The sequence below is a fragment of the Heloderma suspectum genome, chromosome 2, assembly GCF_057233095.1.
Source record: "Heloderma suspectum isolate Gila_16-S chromosome 2, 16-S_ref, whole genome shotgun sequence".
Taxonomy (NCBI): domain Eukaryota; kingdom Metazoa; phylum Chordata; class Lepidosauria; order Squamata; family Helodermatidae; genus Heloderma; species Heloderma suspectum.
In genome coordinates this window covers 38205486-38215474 of record NC_139459.1, presented here as the reverse complement: position 1 = coordinate 38215474, position 9989 = coordinate 38205486, and positions in this window count along the sequence as shown.

Below are 9989 nucleotides of genomic sequence, written 5' to 3'. Positions count from 1 at the left end.
TCTGCCTCCAGTGGTGGACAGCAAGATACTTCTGGAAGCTGACTAGCAAGTCATGTATGTAGTGGTAAAGAAGCTTATCCCCTCTTATTTGTCTCCAGCACATGGTAATCTTAAGTATAAGTGGGACCTGCAAGAAAACGTTCAGAGTATGCATGTAGTTTTCTGTCATTCCACCAGGCCCCCTGTCCCCATAATAGTCAGTCAGTCAGTGACCCATGGCCAGTCAGTATGTGTGGCCCTTACTGGGCTGTTTTGTGGGTTCGCCCCACCTTAGTTTTTTTTCTCCCTAAAGACTACAATGTACAATGTTTTTGTGGTTTTCATTGTTATGAACTGCCCAGAGAGCTTGAGCTATTGGGCAGTATAGAAATGTAATAAATAAATAAAATAAAATAAATACCCCAGCCTTCCCGAACCTACTGCCCCCCAGATATGTTGGATTACACCTCCCATCATCCCCATGCTGGCTGAGAATGATGGGAGTTGCCATCCAACACATCTGGAGTGCACCAGGTTTGGAAGGAGTGATTTAGGGCACAGTGCTATGCATGTTTAGACAGAAAAAAAGTCCTACAACTCCCAGCATTCTCCCGCCACCATGGCTGGCTGGGGGATGCTGGGAGTTGTAGGACGTTTTTTCTGTCTAATATGCATAGAATTGTGCCTTTATAAAGTAATGAGCAATGAATTGATGCTTAAGGGGGGGGGAGAGCATTTCTAAGTGGAACTGAGGTGCGATCTTGAATGTTCTGCTTTTGTTTATTTAAGTTGTTTGTTTATTTTTAAAATATATTTGAATACTTTTAAAAACAAAGACAAGGAATTAATTTAAAATAATCCAACCACAAACAGTAGGGGTTGGGGTGTGGAATCAACGAGAAAATCCAAGAATAGAAACCATGATCAGCTATTCCATCTTTCCCTCATTAACAGATAATGGATTGGATCCAGTCTCTGCCTACTCGGGGCTCTGCTCACTAAGGATCCCTCTGCCCAGTCTGGGGGGATCCCTCTCCCCCACACCACAGCTCACCCCATTCAGCAGGGTCTCCTGACTCTCTGTGTAGCATTTTCAGGGGGCTGGAGGGGCTGCCATGGGAAGGAGGGGGCAGGGAAGCTGGCTTCCACCAATGCAGCCCAGCCCTTCGGTAAGAAAAAAGATGGAAGCAGCAGTGGGAAATCGCAGGAGCTTTATAAATGAACATTGACAATGCCTGGACCCCCACTTTGTGAAATTCTGATGTTGAGGCAGGACAACTGCACAATGAAAAGTTAAAAACCTCATCTGGAAGCACCTGATAATGACAGGAGGAGGAAGAGGAGGAGAAGCAGCAGCACTTGTTATCCCTCAAAGGCTCAAAGGGCTGCAGAAGTAGATGTGAAATGAGAGCAAGTGGAATGGGAAAGTAGAAGAAAACAACCACAATTTCAAGATCCCAGAAGTGTAACAAACATTGCAATGAAAGTGGAAGAGATCCAGAAGCACCAGGGGCTGGAATAAAGCCCAGACTGCAAGTGCAATTCAATCTCTCATTCATATATATATATATATATATATATAAAATCTCCCCAGTTTTTTCTTCCCAAAACATAGTTGTGGAGGCTACAATCTTAAGTGGAGGACAAAAGGGGGGAGGTGCACATAACACTTGTAACATCCAGTCCTTTCCCCCCACTCAAAATGACCCCCACTTGCTTTCCCAACTCACAGAGGACAAGACAAGTATGCCCTTTTTTTTCTCTCTCCCAAGGTTGGCCATGTGTCCTCTTTTACAGAGGGCAGTCCTCTCTTTGAAGGCATCCTCTGTTTGAAGGGCTGTCCAGGCCACGTCTGGTGAAAAGATAAAGAACCCTCAGAAGGAAGAGCCGGGCCTTGAAGCTGCCCATCAACAGCACCTGGAGGAATAGACTGAGAGAGGCACACCTGGTCATACTCTTCCACACTATGCTGAGATGTACTGATTTCTATTTAAATTATAAGAAGTATTTCTAAATTTGCCTCTGTATGTATAAATTAGCACATGCAAATTTTATGCAAATTGCTGTCCTCTTTTTTTGCCGATCCACAAGCAGCCATGCAAGCTCCCATGCAGGTTGAAAAGCAGCTGGGGTGGGGGAGAAGAATTCTGAGTAGAAAAGCAGCTGGGGGTGAAAGAGGACTACCACTACAAGTCCTCAGGATTGTCCTCTGTGGCGTCTTTTACTTGAGGGGAAGGAAGGAAGGAAGGAAGGAAGGAGAGAGAGAGAGAGAGAGAGAGAGAGAGGCCTTGAGAGATCAGCCTGAGTAGCTTGGACCTAAGTCACCAGTTGGGTTCATTTTCTTTCAGTTAAACACATCATTAAAATCCTAGTGTTTGGTCCAGTTGCTCCTTTGATGCAATCACCCCCATAGGGCGCTTTGTATCAGCATCCTGTTTGCACAGATGATAAAAAGAACTGATTGGTCTGTAATCAGAAGAAGAAACCTAGCCAATACGTTAGCATTTGGGTCTGGCTTTGCTTATCTTGTCTTCTGAAGAGCTTCTGGCTAAAACACATTCATTTGTCATCATGTGAAACAGGACAGGAAGTGCCATTTAGAGCAGCAGAAATATTTCCTCACCATACCATAGTTCATAGGTGGGACATTTTATTCCCATCAACCATGTGTTTCTCAGATCATGGACGGTCCTTCTGCACTGCATTTCACCAACAAAATGGAATGGAGTAAACTTAGATCATCAGATCAGGGTAAAGTTAGTTGCACTTCAGTCCCACCAAAATTACTTGCGCAAGTTAGCTGCGACTGACTTAATTCCCATGGATTCCAATAGGTTTTAAGCATAAACGGTTTCCGCTGGCCTGGAGACAAAACGTTTATACAATAGGTGCAACTCAGTGACCATGATAAGCACACTCCCAACAGCAGTCTGGGATTTACCAATAACTGCACCATATTTTAGCTTGGGTTGTACTCTATAGCTTGCTTACTTTATGAATAAAGTGGTCAAGACTGGTGGCTCCGATTTTGGTGGGTCTGTGGATCCATTCTGGGCTTCAGTCAGAGCCAGCCAGAACTCTAAAGGAGCTATCTAAGGTGCTGAACCTTAGATAGCTCCTTTAGAGTTCTGGCTGGCTCTGATTGAAACCCAGAATGGATCTACAGCCCCACCAAAATCGGAGCCACCAGCATCCACTGGAATAAATTAAGCCCCATTAATGCTTATGCAACACAGAACGCTTCCTTATACCAGGTCAGACTATTTTTCTATCTACCCCAGTATTTTCTGCTCTGAATGGCAACAGCTATTCAGAGTCTCAGGCAGAGATCTTTCCCACCACCTACTATCTTTTAACTGGGGATAGCAGCCCAGTCCAATACATGTCTATCCAGAAGTATGTCCCATTGAGTTCAATGCCACTTACTCCCAGGCCAGTGTGTATAGCAGGGGTGTTGAACCTCTTTCAGCCCAAGAGCCAAATGCCATTTCAGAGAAATCTCGGGGGCCACATTCCAGTGGTGGGAGGGGCCAAAGGCCAAGGGGTGGGGACAAAAATATTTAAAAGACCAGCATATTTCAGCTTAACAGTCTTACTGCCAGTAAGCAAGCCTTAGGAGAGGTATTTCAATCTTTTAGAATGGGGGGTGGGGGTGGGGGTGGGGAGAGACTGCACAAAAGCCACCACCAAATGATTGGTGGTTGGGGGGAAAAGAGGTGGAGTCAGGGGAATGGGGCCTTGCCTTCTGGGGAAGCCCAAGGGCCAGATTGGGACCCCTAGATTTGGTCCCTGAGTCTGAGGTTTTGCACCCCTGGTATATAGGCTTGCAACCTTAAACATCTTATTTGTTAGTGTCAGAGCAGTACTATAATTTCTGGACACAAAGTATAGGTGCCAGTGTGCATGAGCTCAGGGAGGATTTCAATCATAGATTTTAGCACTTGTTGCATTTTTAACACCAACAGAGCAAAGTCCATTGCAAAAGCTAGCCACACAACACTGCTCAAAGCACATTTACAGGGTAATCCTTGGGGCGGGGGGGGGATTCTGTGTCAGAGCTGTTGGGAAAACTGCAGCCTCATCTGCAAGTTACTGAAAGGGGGGAAGGGGGTGTTCCAGTTACTTCATGGGAATGTTGAGCACAGCTAGCCCTACAATCTCTGTAGCCTACAGTGTGGTTTCCTGTGATTTCTTCCTTTTGCTCCTCCCCTTCCTTCCCCCACTCTCTCTGTCTGACCTCCACTATTGCTGGGAACACTTGTGTTTGCTCTCTCTCATGCCAGTGTAATGGAACACAAAATGGACTGAACAAACCCCTTTGAAACCCTACACTGTACCTGCATTGTATATGCAAGAATATTTGTGCGCTCCTTCACTGTGTGCTAAGATAGCCTGTGTGCATGGGAGACTGGTAAACACTCATTCTGTTTTGCCTTTTCGTTTTCTTCTCTGCTAATTGCTTTTCTAACAGAAGGCATCATTATTTATTATTTATTATTATTTATTTTATTTAAAACATTTGCATCCTGCCCTACCTCATTAAGATCTCAGGGTGGCGTACAGAAAAACTAAATAATCCCATCAAGAGCTACTGCCACTTCCTAAGCCCTTCCGTCTCACTGCCAGATTTTTTCTTTAAAAAATCCTTTTCATTGATTCCCATGGGAAGGAAATTACTATCCCAGTCCTAGGGGCTGACATCATTTTGGGCCCTTTCCAAGGGCATGCCAGTGGAACAAGAGGGCTTCGAATCTTCATCCTTCACTGACATGCCCCCCCCACAGGCCCCCAGAGTGCTCCATTTTGGCTCCAACTGCTGGTGGGACATTCACACCCATGACGTTTTCCATAGAGGACTGGCTTGTCCAAAATCCTCATGGATTTTTAGGCCCTCAGTTTCCCAGCTTAGGGTGGCCACTTGTGAATCGCCAAAAAAGAAGACATGCATTACCAAAAAAAGAGAGAGGACACCACATTGTATAAAATCTGCACAGGCTAATGTATATGTATAGATGCAGATTTAGAAACAGTTTGTTGTTGTTGTTCAGTTATTGTAATTTAAACAGAAATACAGTACATAACACCATAGCAGGGAAGATTGTGACCAGGTGACCTGTGCGCCTTGCTCAGTCTGTTGTCAGGCGCCTCCAAGGCCCAGCTGTTGCTTCCAAGAGTTCTTTGTCTTTATACTGCATTTGGATTGGACAGCCCTTCCAGTAGAGGATGCCTTCAAAATGAGGACAGTCCTCTGGCAGCCCTTGAAATAGAGCCCTGTAAAAGAGGACACATGACCACAGGTTTACTGGGTGACCTTGAGCCAGCCACTCCCTTTTAGCTTTATCTTCCTCACAGCATTGTTGTTATGAGAATAGGGGCCAAGGGAAAGCCATGTATGCAATCTTGAGCTCCTCGGGGGAATGTTATACATAAAGCCTCTTTTTAAAGGAGAGACTGTCTCAATAAGGCATTTTAAAGTGCAGTCAGTGCAAATTTCCTCAGTAGCATGGCTTTCAAGGCCTAGTACACATAACACAGTGAGTGTCATGTAATGTGGAGAGAATACATTCAAGGATGTGTGATATTTTTCAGTGTCTGTCGACTCAATGCCTGATGGGTCACATGTGGATCAACTGGCTGCCATCTTCTATTGTGTGCTCCACTGCAGAACCAATGAACATTCCAGTACCTTTATCAGCATTAGTAGCCACGCAAGGGAGAAAAATGCCATGTACCTTCTTGATTTTTTCCTCCAACAATGGGATAGAAATCAATCTAGCTGTACCAGACAACATCCCTACTCTCTTCTAAAAAAGGATAAAACATGTCCTCCGATCCCCAGTGACTCAAGAGCATCTCACTACTTTGTCCGTCTTGACCACCGACAGTGAATCTGCCACAATTCTGAATTGTGATCGCATCATTCATGACTTTGCCATGGCGAAAGCCAGGAAAAGAAAACAAAAATGTTTAAAGAAACGTTTATTTGTGTTTGAAGATCTTCTATTTTCTTTGAATATATTTGTTAATTTTAGATAATTTGTTTGATGACTTAATAATAATGGGCTACATCTGACATAGTAACAGGACTTTCACGTTCTCCCCCCCCCCCCACTGCACGCACACACACACACCCAAAAAAAGCTGCTTTGGAGGATCCTCCAACTCTCCAGAGAAGATTTGGGAGCTGTGGAGTGGGAGGGCTATAGGATGAGAGGAGGAATCTGTTCTGCTGGTGGTGTCCGTTCTGGATGGACATAGTTGGATACAAACCAGTCATGATCATCATCTATATAAGAATACATTAGTATAACACTTATTACTAGAGATCTACCAGACCGATTTTGCTCTTTAAAAAAAAAAAAAATGAAGCTTGAGCAGTGTAGATATGCAAAAAAAAAAAAAAAGTTCAAAAAAGTGCATGCAAAGTTCGAGCTTTAATAGCCAAGCAGTACGTTTCCACGCCTTGGCCAGGAGACTGAGATGGTCAGAGAACTACAGCTCCTACATAGCTCTGCACTGCACAAGTGCACAGGGAGAAAAACCCAAAGAACAGAAGGAAGGCCTTGGGTTTTCCAAGTCGAGGCCACTCTCTGAGTGGCCATATTGGTGGCAGGGATGGTGGTGGAAGCAGTGGTGAATGCTCTGAGGCAGCAGCAGAGGAAGAAAAGAAGCAGCCCTAGGAAAAGACAGGTTTTAAAATGTGGGGGGAAGAGGGAAGGGGGTGGGCTTGAGGCCTGAGGGTAAGAAGCAAATGTCGTTCAGCAGTGATGAGTGTGAGGAAGTGATGACCAAAGGTCCTCGGTTCCGTTGAAGGAAAGTATCCTCCATATAGCTTCTAGAGGACTGGCATAGCAGGAGTCAAGGAACAGTATGTTTCATGCTCAGACTACTAGCGCCCAGGCGACGTGGGCTTGATGATGATGATGATGATAGAAGTTGTTGCAATGTATAGTACATACTATTTAGCCTCTGTTCCACCCACATTAGCTTCAGGCACTCAGTACTTTTAATCCAGGCCTGTCTGTGGGATACCAGGGGGCCTTCACTGGTGTGTACCATTCCGCCAACAAGCCTCTCTTTCCACTGACACTCACACTGCTTCCTGCAGCCACTCAGCTGGCCGAATGCTGGCTGTAGGGTTGCACCTTTAAACCCACCAAAATTCTCTTCACTCTGCTAAATGAGCCCTTGAGGGCTAATTCAAGCAAAGGGAAATTAGGGTTGTTTGGCACAACATGCTACAGACCAGAGATCATGATCTGCTTCTTTATTACGTAAGGGTTTTGTTGTTGTCGTTATTGTTGTTTCTTTCTTATTTAGCATTAAGAGAGCTGTCCTCTGCGTCAAAGTCCCGATTTCCAGGAAAAGTTTACAACTGCCCAGGGAGATTGTATCAACATGGACTGCCTAAACTAAACATGAAGGAGCAAAATGCAAGCAAGCGCCTTGGTAGAATGGCTATTCTGTTGTGCGATCACAGGCTCTGCCATGGGTCAATTTATGAATCATGTTGCTTAGAAGCATAAACAGGATGTTGCTGTTCCAGCCACAGTGCTGTTTACTAAAATGCATACAAGTAAACTGTGTAATGGCTTAAGGTTAACTTAGGTGGCGGCAATCATTCTAATTATACCAGCCTTGCATCTGCTTACATCAGCATGCAAGCTTTCACCACTGATACCTACAGCTCCGACTTTACTCAGGGTTTTGCGTGCTAGTGAGAACTGCCTGCCATGTGGCTTTCAGACAATCACCTGGTTTGCATGACACAACAGCCTACCGTGGCTTGATTTACCCACTAGGGTTGTTGTGTTGTGCCGGGAGCCTGAAGGCACCATTTTTGCATGGCTTGTTTTGAGGCTGAGGGTCATTGAGCCATCAAACAACACCTGCCGCCCAGGTTTGCATGACACAACAAGCCACAGCAAGCTGGATTCCCACAGGCACCATGCAGAAATGGTGCCCATGGGCACCTGGCACAACACAATAGCACCCACTGCTAAATTAAGCCACGGCGGACTGCCGTGTTGTGCAAACCAGGTCAGAGAAACCCAGTTCACTTTATTTATTTATTTATTTATTTATTTATTAAATTTATTAATCGCCCATCTGACTGGTCACCCAGCCACTCTGGGCGATGTACAACTCACCATAAAACAATTTAAAACAATAAAATTTTACCATAATTTTTTTTTTTTAAATACCCTAACCCACCCCAAATGCCTGCCTGAACAACCACGTTTTTAATGCACGACGGAAGCTCATTAAAGAGGGGGCATGATGGAGTTCCCTAGGGAGGGAGTTCCACAGAGTGGGGGCCACCACAGAGAAGGCCCTCTCCCTCGTCCCCACCAGTCTAGCTGTCCTGGCTGATGGGACAGAGAGAAGGCCATCCGAGGCTGATGGCCTTACACCAACTTACACCAACAGGGCCGCTGAGGCTCCTTGAAATGCAATCATGCGGTGGCTTCTCTGTGCACAAGCTGTTCATGTGCACTAGTTCACCATATGGGACTGGTGGTGGCTTGTGGTGCCATACTGGACCCCCCCCCCAGTTCTGCATGGCAAGATGGCACACAACACGTATGTCTTGCCACCACCACATGGTTGTATTCCAAGAAGCTACCCTTTGTGCGAATTGGATCTGGATCCATTTACTTGTTTACAGAACGGTCCAAGGGTGCTTCCTGATCGAGGGCTCCTAATGCTACCAGCAAAAAGGCATTGCGCAGCTCTTCCATCTTTTCCACCTTAGTGGATTTTTTCTGGTAAGATAAAAAGGCAGAAGCCACAGTGGGAAAACATGGGAGGGCTACAAATGGAAGACAATGATGTTTTGACCCCTGGTAAAATTCAGTATCATTTAAACATATCACCTGGAAATGTCCGTATACTATACTACAGGGGTGTTGAACCTCTTCCAGCTCGAGAGATGAATTCCATTTTGGAGATGCTGTGGGGGCTGCATTTTGGTGGGGCAGGGGCTGAAGACAAAAGTGGTGGGACCAAAAACATCAAAAAAATACCAGCTAATTTTAGCTCAAACCTCTTATTGCCAGTAGCCAAGCCCTAGGAGACGCATTTCAATCTTCTACAATGGGGGTAAAATCCATACAAAAGCCAGAAAACTGTTTGCAGAAACATGGTTGCGGAAAAGAGGGTGTGGCCATCTGGGGAACTACAGAGGGCTGGATTGGGACTGTAGGTGGGCTAAATTTGGCCCCTGAGGATGGGGTTCTGCACCCCTGCTCTATGCGACAACTGAATAGCCCCAAGCTGTGGCATTAGTTTCAGCAGCCCGCCATGCAGATCTGCTGATTCCACCCCCACCTCCCAGAGCAAATCAGCAGCATATATACAAAAGGGTTGTGGAATTTGGATTTTTCTGCAGATCTTAAAAATAAAAACTAGTCTCTCCTAGAGCTGTGCACAAATGGCCTCTCAAAATTCTCCAGCCTAGTTGTGGGCAGAGAAATTGGGGGGACAATTTCACTGCATTTCTCCTAGGGGAGGAGACATTTTCCAACAGTTTCTCACAGATAGGGCTGACTATTGGCAGGCTGTAGCACAGGTTCTTTCTTTTTTCCTCAGGGTTTTGGGTTTATTGCACTGCTTCTGTAGGTGGCAACAGCATCAACTGTGTTGAGGCTTCCACTTTTCTGAGGCAGAATGGGGGGGGGGAATGGTGGTATTTTCCAGTTTACCTAATCACTGCAAGGTGGCCAAGGGTGCTGTGCATGTTTTCTCTCTCTGTTACACATCTTTCCATTGCTCTGCGGCCTCCCAGGCCACCTACACTTCCTGAACTGAAAAAGCCCCATGGGAGGAATTGCCTCATGACATGATGGCTTTAACTGAAGTGCGGGAAGCCAAGGAGGCTACAGGCTGCCACAGAGATTATTGTACGATGACAGACAGGACACCCATGCACGCTCTTCAGCCACGTCATAAGTAAGGTAAGCACAAGAATCCCAAACCCAACCCATGAGAATTTCTCCAAAATTTCTCCT